We start from the raw sequence: 14,940 nt of genomic DNA, 5'->3' as shown, positions 1-14,940 counted from the left end.
CTCAGCTAATCAGAACACACAGTAGATCTCTCAGCTAATCAGAACACACCATAGATCTCTCAGCTAATCAGAACACACCATAGATCTCTCAGCTAATCAGAACACACAGCAGATCTCTCAGCTAATCAGAACACACAGCAGATCTCTCAGTTAATCAAAACACACAACAGATCTCTCAGCTAATCAGAACACACAGCAGATCTCTCAGTTAATCAGAACACACCATAGATCTCTCAGCTAATTAGAACACACAGCAGATCTCTCAGCTAATCAGAACACACAGCAGATCTCTCAGCTAATCAGAACACACCATAGATCTCTCAGCTAATTAGAACACACAGCAGATCTCAGCTAATTAGAACACACAGTAGATCTCTCGGCTAATCAGAACACACCATAGATCTCTCAGCTAATCAGAACACACCATAGATCTCTCAGCTAATCAGAACACACCATAGATCTCTCAGCTAATCAGAACACACAGCAGATCTCTCGGCTAATCAGAACACACAGTAGATCTCTCGGCTAATCAGAACACACCATAGATCTCTCAGCTAATCAGAACACACAGCAGATCTCTCAGCTAATCAGAACACACCATAGATCTCTCGGCTAATCAGAACACACAGTAGATCTCTCGGCTAATCAGAACACACCATAGATCTCTCGGCTAATCAGAACACACAGCAGATCTCTCAGCTAATCAGAACACACCATAGATCTCTCAGCTAATCAGAACACACCATAGATCTCTCAGCTAATCAGAACACACCATAGATCTCTCAGCTAATCAGAATACACAGTAGATCTCTCGGCTAATAAGAACACACCATAGATCTCTCAGCTAATCAGAACATACAGCAGATCTCTCGGCTAATCAGAACACACAGTAGATCTCTCGGCTAATCAGAACACACCATAGATCTCTCAGCTAATCAGAACACACCATAGATCTCTCAGCTAATCAGAACACACAGCAGATCTCTCAGGTAATCAGAACACACCATAGATCTCTCAGCTAATCAGAACACACCATAGATCTCTCAGCTAATCAGAACACACCATAGATCTCTCAGCTAATCAGAACACACCATAGATCTCTCAGCTAATCAGAATACACAGTAGATCTCTCAGCTAATAAGAACACACCATAGATCTCTCAGCTAATCAGAACATACAGCAGATCTCTCAGCTAATCAGAACACACAGCAGATCTCTCAGCTAATCAGAACACACAGCAGATCTCTCAGCTAATCAGAACACACCATAGATCTCTCAGCTAATCAGAACACACCATAGATCTCTCAGCTAATCAGAACACACAGCAGATCTCTCAGCTAATCAGAACACACAGCAGATCTCTCAGCTAATCAGAACACACCATAGATCTCTCAGCTAATCAGAACACACAGCAGATCTCTGAGCTAATCAAAACACACCATAGATCTCTCAGTTAATCAGAACACACAGCAGATCTCTCAGTTAATCAAAACACACAACAGATCTCTCAGCTAATCAGAACACACAGCAGATCTCTCAGTTAATCAGAACACACCATAGATCTCTCAGCTAATTAGAACACACAGCAGATCTCTCAGCCAACCAAAACACACCATAGATCTCAGCTAATCAGAACACACAGTAGATCTCTCAGCTAATCAGAACACACCATAGATCTCTTCAGCTAATCAGAACACACCATAGATCTCTCAGCTAATCAGAACACACCATAGATCTCTCAGCTAATCAGAACACACAGCAGATCTCTCAGCTAATCAGAACACACCATAGATCTCTCAGCTAATCAGAACACACCATAGATCTCTCAGCTAATCAGAACACACCATAGATCTCTCAGCTAATCAGAATACACAGTAGATCTCTCGGCTAATAAGAACACACCATAGATCTCTCAGCTAATCAGAACACACAGCAGATCTCTTGGCTAATCAGAATACACAGTAGATCTCTCAGCTAATCAGAACACACCATAGATCTCTCAGCTAATCAGAACACACAGCAGATCTCTCGGCTAATCAGAACACACAGTAGATCTTTCGGCTAATCAGAACACACCATAGATCTCTCAGCTAATCAGAACACACTGCAGATCTCTCAGCTAATCAGAACACACCATAGATCTCTCAGCTAATCAGAACACACAGCAGATCTCTCAGCTAATCAGAACACACTCTACTGCTCTTGGCCAATCAGTACACTTCATTCCTCTCTCAACCAATCAAAACTCACTGTAGATGTCTCAGACATTTGGAAGACCTCATTCCGCTCTCAGCCAACCAAATGAAACTATTCTTCTCTCAGCCAATCAGAACACACTGTCCCATTAATATATTTGTGCTAAGTGACAGAGTGTAACTGTATCCTGCTTGGTAACAGATTAATGTCACAGACTGCCGTGAGCTGAAATGATGACATCATTCACAAAACATCAAATAAAACCACTGACGCTTTTCTTTTTGTACACGTTTTCTCTCCAAACATGTAACTCTATCCTCTGAACGCCCAGATCTGTGTAAACACAGTGGAGAACTTGATGATGGATCACTAAAGGCTTAGTCATCACATAACCGCTGACTTTATCAGGCAGACACATAGGATCCAAGAGAAAAATCCTGTGAAACTGTGTCTTTATTTCTATATAAGGTATCAGAATAAAAATAAAAACATGCCTACAGAAGCAAGCGCACAGAAATAACCTCAATCCAAGGAAATGTTTTACTTTAACAAGTTCATCTCATAACAATTTTTGACACTATGATTAGAATCTGATTACTGTAATGCTCTCAGCCAATCAGAACACATCATAATGCTGCCAGCCAATCAAAACATAGCTAAATAGAACACACTGCTGTTCTCAGCCAATGTATGCATTTGCAATATAGGTTTAAAATAAACAAATCCCTAGTTTGTTTGTCTGTGTGTGTGTGTGTGTGTGTGTGTGTGTGTGTGTGTGTGTGTGTGTGTTTGAAATTTTGGTAATATTCTAGTTTCCATGCAAACATCCAATATGGCAGATTAGACAGACAGTTACCATGGTGATGCTCATGTTTTAATTAAATTACACACACGCATGCACACGCATGCACACACACACCCACCCACACACACACACACACACACACACAGCACAATCCATTCTAATAATACAAACACTTCAGCAAAATGAAATTTGTCTTCTGATGATAAACAGAATCCAAAGCAGTAGGTTTTATTCTCACAGTCTCACTAGTCACTCAGAGATCAGGGAGGAACAGAAATGAATCTCTACACGAATTCTGTTCATTTCCATCAAAGTCTTGAAGATGTAAAGTGGAGTGTAAAGAAAACCCACAGTGTAATATAAATTTTAATGACGCTTTACTCATTAAAACACAAATCCACCTACGAGACTAATCCATTCGTTAGACACTGACTGACTCATTCGCACGTAGATTCACTCAATAAAACGCTGAACATTTTCAGCCAATTTCACACTTTACTGTGTTTTTTCTTTGTACATTGATCCTTACAGCTGTGAAAAGAAAAGAAAAACGTACACACATATATATATACACATCAAGGATCTACAGAGCTTTGCATGTAGTCATGCCATGACTCACACACTCCAGAAGAGTTAAAAGGCAGAAAGAAGAAGGAGGAAGATTCGACTCGGCAGCCAGACGTCTCGTTAAACCCACAGCTGCAGTGCCGGATTAACGAGGAACGGCGGCTGTGTCTCAAACCACACACTACTGTACCATCGAGTGCATTAAAGTAATACTGCGTAATATACTACAACAGGCCAGGTTGTGTGTGTGTGTGTGTGAGGGCTGAGAGCAGCTGAGATTCATACCACACACTCTGTTTCCTGACCACGCTGCATGCCTCAGGCTTGACCTGACCCCTGACTTCTGACCCTTATCGAGCAGCAGCTCTCCAAAGATGCTGCGGGTCACGGAGTCAAACTTGGACACAACACAGAAACACATAACGACTCGTATGTGTCCTTATTTCCATTCTGCTTCTTTTCTGATCGAATTTATCCACCCTTGAGTTTTATGTTCAACCGAAAAAGTTTTTACATGTGTGGCTCAAAATCAGTGAATCTGGCAACCTTGAATTCTATAATTCCTAATAATGTAATAACATATCACAACACACAGTATACAGATCAGTGTAGTACAACATGATACAGAAATCTTCTGTCCCAACAGACACTTCTTCTGCCATGTGCTTTACCCAGTCTGGGGCTTCTTTTTCTGTCCAACCTCAAACTTCTTACTCAAGCTGAAGAGTCTTCTGTCCATCCTGGAACTCCTTCTGTCCACCCAAGAACCTCTCATCTCCACTCTGTGGCTACTTTTGCCTGATTTGGGAGCTTCATCTGTCTAATCTGGTGTTTTGCAAAACCTGTCTTCCTGTTTGTAAACTTGATCCATCTTGGGGACTTTTCTTCCCCTGTCCTGCCTGGGGCTTCTTGTGCCCAGCTTGGGGCTTCAACTACATGTCACTCAGCTACAGCAGTAAATGTCTACAGACGTTTACTATCAGAAGTGTACAAACTTTTACACAACCGGGAAAGGATCAAGAATAAGAACATTATTTCGAATGATTCTCTTACAGGACTTTAGTGCGCTCACACACTCACACACACTCGCGCACACACACACACTCACACACACACACACTCGCACACACACACACACACACACACACACACACACTCGCACAGACCACTCACGCGCGCACACACACACACACACAAACACACACACACACACCACAGGTCTGATTTTTAAAGAAATCCGCCCAGTTTGCGGCTTCTTCCCATTTCACGCAGCAGAGACGCATTAAATCCGAACCCGCACCACACAGTGGTTTCATGACGACGCGCGAGCGGATACAAAGTTCCCCAGTAGCCACTAACAATACACTTCTATTACACACACACACACACACACACACACACACACACACACACACACACACACACACACACACACACACACACACACACACACTGACCGTGACTCGGTAGCTCCAGCTGCAGTTTCTCTCCCGGTCTTATCGCAGAATCCGCAGCGACACTTTCACTACCGACACCAGCAGAAACACTGAGACACAACAGTACAGAACAGTACAGTACTGCCTCACTGCGGGGAGAGGGGGAGAGAGGGAGAGAGAGAGAGAGAGAGAGAGAGGGAGAGGGAGAGAGGGAGGGAGAGGGGGGAGGGAGGGAGGGGAGAGAAGGGGGAGAGACTGAGAGGGGGGATAGGGGAAGGGGGAGGGAGGGCGAGAGAGGGAGAGGGAGGGGAAAGAAGGGGAGAGACTGAGAGGGGGATGGGGGGAGGGGAATGAGAGAGGGGGCGAGAGAGGGAGGGCGGGGACAGAGGAGGGGAGATAAGGGGGGATAGAGGATGGAGGGGGGTGCGGGGTGCGGGGAGGGAGAGAGGAGAGGAGAGGGAGGGGGTGGGGGGGGGTGAGATGATAACAGTCCAGTCCAACATAATGTTCTGTAATCTCTAAAGTAACATCCTACAATTTATTTCTAGCACATTTACTCAAACATATAACAACAAAAATATCTACCAGAAAAGGTCGTGCATGCGGTTTACTGTGACGTCACTACTACCACGGGGCGGAGCTACTCTAATGTCAAACAAATTAATGACGAAGAATAAAACAGTGTGTGTAAGTGTTAGTGTAAACATTCTGTTTCTGGATGTTGTGATGAAACAGAGTTGATGTCCACTAAGCTGATTATTTTCCTCTAACAGCACGTCCTCAGGTGTGTTATTCCTCTTACACACTGCAGCTCAGCACAGAGCTACAGTTTATTTATTAAACTCTTCTTTTATTTAATGTTGGACTTCTGTACTTATACACCGCTTCTAATCCACACAGGGCTTTACAATGACATCTTAATCATCATAGTTATTAGGGAAAAACACTTACACACACACTTACACACATGCTCGCACACACACACGCACGCACGCACGCACGCACACAAATATACACACACACATATACACACACGCATACATATACACACACACAAATATACACACACACACACACAAACACACACACATACACATATACACACACACATACATACACACTCACACACATACATACACACACAAACACACTAACACAATAACACTGTGATTGATGGCTGAGTGAGTGGGTTTTGGCGTTTGTCTGGAAAAATGGTTCTTTAATCGTCTGAACCACAGACTGTGTGTGTGTGTGTGTGTGTGTGTGTGTGTGTGTGTGTGTTGTTACAGCTGCCAGAGACATGCTGAGCACTGCAGGACCAGATCTCCTTCATCCTCACAGTCATTAACACAAAGATTAAACACTGCAGGATGATCATCTGAGCCAAAAGTGTCATTAAACGTTCTGTTGTTTACACTCGGGTTACTTCACCGGGTTAAAAAGTTTCACCGAAACACAACTAAATCCTAGGCTACGGTTACATGACTGTTGCTATGGTTACGGAGGGTCATTCTCAAGCTCTGATGTGCCAACTCAACTATAATTTTTACATGCTAGCAGTTCATAAGTATAAGCTTGTCCTAGAAGTTTATTTAATCTCGTTGTCATGGTAACAGTGTGGGAGGAGCATTGATTTAGAGCTGTGGAAATGTTCTGATGAATAAAAAGGTGCTCCTGAAGCCACCAGGTAAGAGGATAATAATGATAGTGCTCTTGTGTTGTTATTGTTATTAAAGTGGCTATAAATGCTGATTAAACATCATTATAAAATATTTATCATTTATATATGTAATGTATGTACTATATAACGCGAGTCATAGTTTTGTGATAAGCCTGCCCCCTAGTGGTGATCTATATAATGATGTATTATTTTGCATTCAGTTCCGGTTCAGTAAATAGGAAATAACTGAGTTGCACCGCAAGCGATGGTGTCGTGTTATTATTTATCTGACTGCAGACACAACAGAATTGGCGACGAGTTTTCGGACCGACAAACACGGATGCAACAAAAAGACCTGAATGGTCTGGAAACGGAAAGGAATATTCATGATAAGAGCGCGTGAGTTACATTGAACAGAAAGAGAAGCCAATTAATGTCTCATGTGAAACTGCAAACCAGCGAAAATGTCAATGATTGGAACTATCACCGCATTTGATAGTAATGCTGAGGATTGGGGAACTTATGTGGAAAGGGTGGAGCTATACTGTGAGGCCAATGACATTGAGAATGATAAGAAAGTGGCTGTTTTGCTGAGCGTGATGGGAGCGAAAACTTATGGACTACTTCGTAGTCTGTTAACCCCTGAAAGGCCAGCGGATAAATCGTTCCAGCAAGTAGTGGACATTTTAAATGAACATTTGAGCCCCAAACCTTTACTAATTGCGGAAAGATTCAGATTCCACAAGCGGAACCAAGCTAAAGGAGAAAGTGTTTCCGAATACATAGCTGAGTTACGCCGATTGTCAGAGCATTGTCAGTTCGGAGCTGGGCTGGCAGATGCATTAAGAGACAGACTTGTTTGTGGTATGCATAATGAAAGTACACAAAAAAGACTGCTGACAGAAAAAGATTTGACGCTCGATCGTGCATTGAACATTGCAATATCCATGGAGACTGCAGCAAAAGATGCATTAGAATTGCAACAAAAATCAATAGAATGTGCAACAAATAAACTGGCACTGAAATCGGAAAGAAAACAAAAATGCTATCGCTGTGGAAAAATGTCTCATGATGCAAATGACTGCTGGTTCAAGGATAAAGAGTGTAGAAGATGCCATAAAAAGGGGCACATCGAGAGAGCATGCAAAATGGATAAACAGAAGGTACAGAAAGACAGAATGTACAAAGTGAAACGTAAATCTGCCACTGTACATCAAGTAACTGAAAATGAAGCGAACACAAGTTCAGATACTGATGATCTCTCATGCCTGGAACTGTACAGTATTAAAGAGACAGATCGAAGAGTTATTTGGCTTACGCCAGAAGTATCAGGTGTTAAACTCAAGATGGAGTTAGACACTGGATCTGCCTTATCGGTCATCTCAGCAGCTGATTACAAACGACTGTTTTCAAAAATACCACTGCAACAGACATCAGTGATATTAAAGACTTATACTGGTGAAAAAGTGTCTCCAAAAGGAAAATTACCAGTAACTGTGAATTACAAAGAAAATCAGCAACAGCTCAACCTGTATGTACTGGAAAATGGAGGGCCTGCATTGTTCGGACGTGAATGGCTGAGGAAAATACCTCTGGACTGGCACGCAATAAAAAACTTGGATATGTCCCAGCAAATTACAAACAAAGAGACACAAATTACTTTAACGCAAATTGTACAAAATGCAGAAGCTGTGTTTCGGAAAGGGATAGGAACACTTAAAGGAATAAAAGGGACTCTGGAGTTAAAAGAAGACACTTCTCCAAAATTCTTTAAAGCCCGCCCAGTCCCATATGCAATTCGTCCCAAGGTGGAGGCAGAGCTGGATCATTTGGAAAGAACAGGAATCCTGACTAAAATTGAACGGAGTGAATGGGCAACGCCCATAGTTCCTGTGATCAAAAAGGGTAAGACAGGGGATGTGCGTATTTGTGGGGACTTTAAAGTGACCGTTAATCCAGCTCTTCATGTAGTACAGTATCCCCTGCCACGCATTGAAGATATTTTCGCATCCTTGTCCAGGGGAGAACACTTCTCAAAAATTGACCTGGCCAAAGCATACCTCCAGATGGAGATGGATGAGCAATCCAAGAAATTCTTGACCATCAACACACATAAAGGGCTCTATCAGTACAACCGTCTTGTTTTTGGAATTGCATCAGCCCCTGCCTTGTGGCAGAGAGCGATGGACCAGGTGCTGCAGGGTATTCCAGGAACGCAGTGTTACCTGGACGATATCATTGTAACAGGGAAGGACGATGCAGATCACCTCCAAAACTTACAACGTGTGCTGACTCGACTGTGTGAGTATGGACTAAGAGCTAACAAAGAGAAATGTGAGTTCTTCAAGTCTCGGATTTCTTATTGTGGTCATGTGATAGACAAAGATGGTCTACACAAGTCACAGGACAAAATCGAAGCTGTGTTAAATGCACCACACCCACAGAATGTGTCTCAACTCCGATCATATCTCGGACTTGTGAACTATTATCACAAATTTCTTCCAAACCTCTCGACCGTGCTACACCCATTGAATACACTGTTGCAAACAAGAACACAGTGGAAATGGTCAGACAGTTGCGAACAAGCTTTTCAGAAGACCAAGATGCTCATAACTTCTGATATAGTGCTGACTCATTTCGATCCATCCATACCCATCAGGCTGGCATGTGACGCATCGCCGTATGGAATTGGCGCTGTGCTGTCACACAAGTTTCCAGAAAGCACAGAAAAACCGATAGCCTTTGCATCGAGATCACTAACGGCAGCAGAACGTAACTACGCACAAATAGACAGAGAAGCACTTAGCCTTGTGTGGGGTGTAAAAAAGTTCCACCATTACCTGTATGGTCAAAGATTCACCCTGATCACGGACCATCAGCCCTTGGTCTCGATCTTTAATGTGCGGAGGGGTGTCTCAGCGATGGCCTCAGCTAGGCTGCAGCGTTGGTCACTCTTCTTGGGTGCTCACCAATATGATATTGAGTACAAAGGCACCAAACTACATGGTAACGCGGATGGCTTGTCACGTCTGCCTCTGAAGTCAACAGACGAGTCACATAGTGTGGATCCAGCTGACGTGTTTCACACCACAATTGTGAGTCAGTTACCTGTAACAAATGCCACTATTCAGAAAGAAACCCGTAATGACCCCACATTGTCCAAAGTCTATGACATCACAGTTCTCGGGTGGCCAGCACACGGCAACTCACTGTATCCAGCATTCTCAGCGAGAAGAGAACAGCTTTCTGTGTGTCAAGGAACGCTGATGTGTGGATTAAGAGTTGTCGTTCCCTCCAAATTGCGTAGTAAGATGTTGGACACGTTACATGAAGGGCATTTGGGCACAGTAAAAATGAAGAATCTTGCACGTAGTTATATGTGGTGGCCGGGAATCGACAAGCAGATTGAGGATCTGGCAAAGGCTTGTCCTGGATGTCAACGGACCCAGAACTCTCCACCATTAGCTCCTTTGCATCCCTGGGAATGGCCGTCAACACCATGGCAACGAGTGCACGTTGACTTTGCTGGTCCATTTAGGGACTCCATGTTCTTGATCGCCGTGGACGCACATTCTAAATGGCCTGAAGTTGTTCCGATGAAGACAACCACATCTGAAAACACTGTTTCGGTATTGAGAACAATATTCTCCAGGAATGGGTTGCCAGAGCAGATATGCACAGATAATGGACGACAGTTCGTCTCAGACGAGTTTCGGAAATTCATGAAGCTGAATGGAGTCAAACACATCACTTCTGCGCCATACCATCCTGCCACTAATGGCTTGGCGGAAAGGTTTGTGCAGACTTTCAAGAAAGCAATAAAAGCAATGGACAATGACAGCATTTCGCTACAACACAAAATAGACAACTTTCTTTTCATGTACAGGAATGCAGCACACGCCACGACAGGCCAAACACCAGCGATGATGTTCCTTAAAAGAAACTTAAGATCTCGCTTGGATCTCATCAGACCAAATGTTCGACGTGACGTGGAAAATAAACAATTTGAGCAGATAAAGGACAGACCTACAAGAAATTTCCGAGTTGGACAAGAGGTCTTAGCACGCGACTACAGACTGGAAAAGTGGCAACCAGGTACTATCACCACCAGAACGGGACCCTTGACGTACACAGTGAAGGTTGGAGAAAATACTTGGAGACGCCATGTAGATCAGTTGGTGGATCGCCAGACAAAATCCTCACCTTTACCTGCCCCTGATTCGCATGCCAAGGACAACAATGCTGTCGACACTGTCCCTCCTACATCAGTTAACGTGAATGAATCTGAGTCGCATGAAGATGAACCAGATGTCACAATGCCGGTTGCGCCTGCACCTGCACCTGAATCTCACCTAGGCTTACAGAGACGTTATCCTGAGAGATGTAGAAAACCTCCTCAAAGGCTTGATTTGTAGCTATGTTAAATTAGAAACATTTTGTTAGAGTACCTGTTGATGTAATGCAGTACGTTTTGGTTTTGTGTTTCATGTTTCTCAGTATAATTAATCTAGTGGGGGAGGAAAGTGTAATGTATGTACTATATAACGCGAGTCATAGTTTTGTGATAAGCCTGCCCCCTAGTGGTGATCTATATAATGATGTATTATTTTGCATTCAGTTCCGGTTCAGTAAATAGGAAATAACTGAGTTGCACCGCAAGCGATGGTGTCGTGTTATTATTTATCTGACTGCAGACACAACAATATACTTAAATATTAAAATAATGTTATTTATTTACACCGTTTATAAAGATTAAACATTAGTCACAATGTTATTAACTGTATTATAATGTTATTAATGCTGCTACTTGTGCAATGCACACTACACAATGTGTAACACACACACACACACACACACACACACAGTAAAACCAGGATGGAATTTGGTTTTGGTGACTGAACACGTAAAGTCTTGTTAGAGTTTTCTGTCAGTTCTGTGCCACGTTGCTGTGCTGATGAGAACAGGTACATATGGGTATAACATTATACACACACACACACACACACACACACACACACACACACATAAACACAGGCGTGTGTGAACATGCTGATGACCAGCGGGCTGGTGCAGTGCAGCATCACATTTTTTTAAACACCTAAACACACACATATTCCATCCTAATTATTATATTTATTCTGTATCAACTGTTACAACATCAGCACAACAATCTGTCTGTCTGTCTGTCTGTCTGTCTGTCGCACCCACTCATGATCTGGTCATTAGTTTTTGAGTCTGAGTCTAACACTGTGCTGTGATGTATTGTCTTACAGAGGAGAGGATTAGTCATTAAAGATCAAAGCTTTCACTTCACACATGACGTCACTACAAAACACTGGGACTGAAGCACTGCATTTTTTTCAGGTCTGTATATAAAGTGAAGCTGAATGTCTCTGACGCCCTCCAGTGGCCACGTTTCAGCTCTTAATCCTGCCCACATCCGTATAAACAAACGGGCCGTGGGACAAATCTCCAGTTTACATCCAGCTCACCCTGCTGGGTTGGATGAAAAAAGGTGTTGTTACTTTTAAGAAAGATTAATATTAACTGTAAACGAATAAAAAAATATAACTCTTGGTGAGTTGCTGTGGTACAAGAAGAATAAAACACATTGGGACGTGTTTTCATAGGAAAACGTCCAAACCAGTACAGGCTGTGGGATGGAGCTTTGTGTATATATTCTAACAGAGATGTTCTCAATGTGTAAAAGGTTCATATCCTTAAACTCCACCTTCTTCAACCTTTAGAGATCTAATCTGTTCAGTTGCTTCTGATGTACATGTGACTGTTTTGGTGTTTAAGTGATTAGTGAAGATAGATGAGTAGTATATGAGAAAAGGAAGAGAAGAGAAGAGGTTGTCATGTGATCAGTGTATCACTAGCTCACATATGAAGTGTGTTATCCATGTTATTGTCTCCCTGATTCCTGGTGAGTGTTTGTGAATTTCCAGACTCGGTTTGAGTGTCTGCAATAAACTGTGACATGCTGAAACACTAACACACTGGATTTAAATAAACACTGTAGTGACGATCACACTATCATTTTGGAATCTCTTCAGATGCAGAGCTCAGCGGATCATCTGCACATCAGAATCCACTAATTCATCAAAAGCTGTTACAAACTCCTGCTGCAGAAGACAGACATAGTGACGTGACATACGTGTCCCATACTCAGAATTTGTTCTCTGCATTTAACCCATCCAAAGTGCACACACACACACACACAGCAGTGAACACACACACACCGTGAACACACACCCAGAGCAGTGGGCAGCCATTTATGCTGCGGCGCCCGGGGAGCAGTTGGGGACTTGAGCACTTGCTCAAGGGCACCTCAGTCGTGGTATTGCCGGCCCGAGACTCAAACCCACAACCGAGTCAGACTCTCTAACCATTAGGCCATGACTGCCCCATCAAAAATCATCAAGTACCGAATACAATCAAACTATCTGCCCCATAAAGCCCTGTTCTGTCCAAAGTGCCCCCTAAAGCCCCGATCTGTCCACAGTGCCCCCTACTGCCCAATAAAGCCCGGTTCCATCCACAGTGTCCCATAAAGCCCCATAAACCATAAAGCCCACTTCTGCCCACAGTGTCCCTCACTGCCCCGTAACGCACTGTTCTGTCCACAGTGTCCCTCACTGCCCCGTAAAGCACTGTTCTGTCCACAGTGTCCCCTACTGCCCCATAAACTATACAGCCCTGTTCTGTCCACAGTGCCCCCTAAAGCCCCGTTCCATCTTCATTGCCCTCTACTGCCCCATAAAGCCCTGTTCTGTCCACGGTGCCCCCTACTGCCCCATAAAGCCTTGTTCTGTCCACAGTGTCCCCTACTGCCCCATAAAGCGCGGTCTGTCCACAGTGCCCCCTACTGCCCCATAAAGCACGGTCCGTCCACAGTGCCCCCTACTGGCCCATAAAGCCCTGTTCTGTCCAGAGTGTCCCCCACTGCCCCATAAAGCGCGGTCTGTCCACAGTGCCCCCAACTGCCCCATAAAGCCCTGTTCTGTCCACAGTGTCCCCTACTGCCCCATAAAGCGCGGTCTGTCCACAGTGTCCCCTACTGCCCCATAAAGCGCGGTCTGTCCACAGTGCCCCCTACTGCCCCATAAAGCCGTTCTGTCCACAGTGTCCCCTAAAGCCCCATAAACCATAAAGCCCCGTTCTGTCTAGTGTCCCTACTGCCCCATGAACCATAAAGTCCCGTTCCATCCTCATTGCTCCCTACTTCCCCATAAAGCCCCGTTCTGTCCACAGTGTCCCGAACTGCCCTATAAAGCGTGGTCTGTCCAGTGTCCTCTACTGCCCAATAAAGCCCCGTTCTGTCCACAGTGCCCCCTACTGCCCCATAAAGCCCCGTTCTGTTCACAGTGCCCCTAAAGCCCCATAAACTATAAAGCCCAGTTCTGCCCACAGTGTCCCCTACTGCCCCATAAAGCCCAATTCTCTCAACAGTGTCCCCTACTGCCCCCAGTGAAGCCTCTTACCTCCCCTAAGCACCCCCAGTTGTCATTGATGTCCTTTACAGCTCCTTACTCTAAAATAAAGCCCTGAACTGCTCATGATTTGGACAACTATAAATATAACAGCTAATTATTATGTTAATGCTAAAGCCTGGGGCTCCTGTGACCTCTTACTGCCTCTGGAACGTTTTATATCCTGCTGTATCAAGCTTTATATATATATATATATATATATATATATATATATATATATATATATATATATATATATATATATATATATATATATATATATAAATGAATCTAGAAGGGGGGGCACAGTGGCTTAGTGGTTAGCACGTTGGCCTCACACCTCCAGGGTTGGGGGTTCGATTCCCGCCTCCACCTTGTGTGTGTGGAGTTTGCATGTTCTCCCCGTGCCTCGGGGGTTTCCTCCGGGTACTCCGGTTTCCTCCCCCGGTCCAAAGACATGCATGGTAGGTTGATTGGCATCTCTGGAAAATTGTCCCTAGTGTGTGATTGTGTGAGTGAATGAGAGTGTGTGTGTGTGCCCTGTGATGGGTTGGCACTCCGTCCAGGGTGTATCCTGCCTTGATGCCCAATGACGCCTGAGATAGGCCCAGGCTCCCCGTGACCCGAGGTAGTTCAGATAAGCGGTAGAAGATGAGTGAGTGAGAGTGAATCTAGAAGGTTCTCTCAGATTAAAGTGATGATCAGAACATGTTCACTTGCAGTTTTATTTCAGTAATCAGACAGATGTGTGTTTTAGTATTGATCAGAAAATAAAGAGTTTGATGCTCTGCCCATGAAAGT

General features: G+C 43.9%; 2 protein-coding genes across 3 annotated transcripts in view; both read right to left on the bottom strand.

Annotated features, from left to right (window-relative positions):
* Positions 1 to 5,173, bottom strand: part of ppp2r3a (protein phosphatase 2, regulatory subunit B'', alpha) — a 51,196-nt gene extending 46,023 nt beyond the window's left edge. For both annotated transcript variants that reach the window (XM_060887653.1, XM_060887652.1), the window contains exon 1: positions 5,026 to 5,173. The gene's annotated coding sequence lies outside the window, so the exon portion shown is untranslated. The remainder of the gene's footprint in view (positions 1 to 5,025) is intronic.
* A 9,677-nt stretch (positions 5,174 to 14,850) lies between these two features.
* The window catches only part of pccb (propionyl-CoA carboxylase subunit beta), a 24,206-nt gene continuing 24,116 nt past the window's right edge, over positions 14,851 to 14,940 (bottom strand). The window contains exon 14 of the mRNA XM_060887820.1: positions 14,851 to 14,940. This exon is cut by the window's right edge and continues 478 nt beyond it. The gene's annotated coding sequence lies outside the window, so the exon portion shown is untranslated.

This window comes from Tachysurus vachellii, chromosome 15 (assembly GCF_030014155.1).
Source record: "Tachysurus vachellii isolate PV-2020 chromosome 15, HZAU_Pvac_v1, whole genome shotgun sequence".
Classification (NCBI taxonomy): Eukaryota; Metazoa; Chordata; class Actinopteri; order Siluriformes; family Bagridae; genus Tachysurus; species Tachysurus vachellii.
This window is presented reverse-complemented; position numbering and strand designations above follow the sequence as displayed.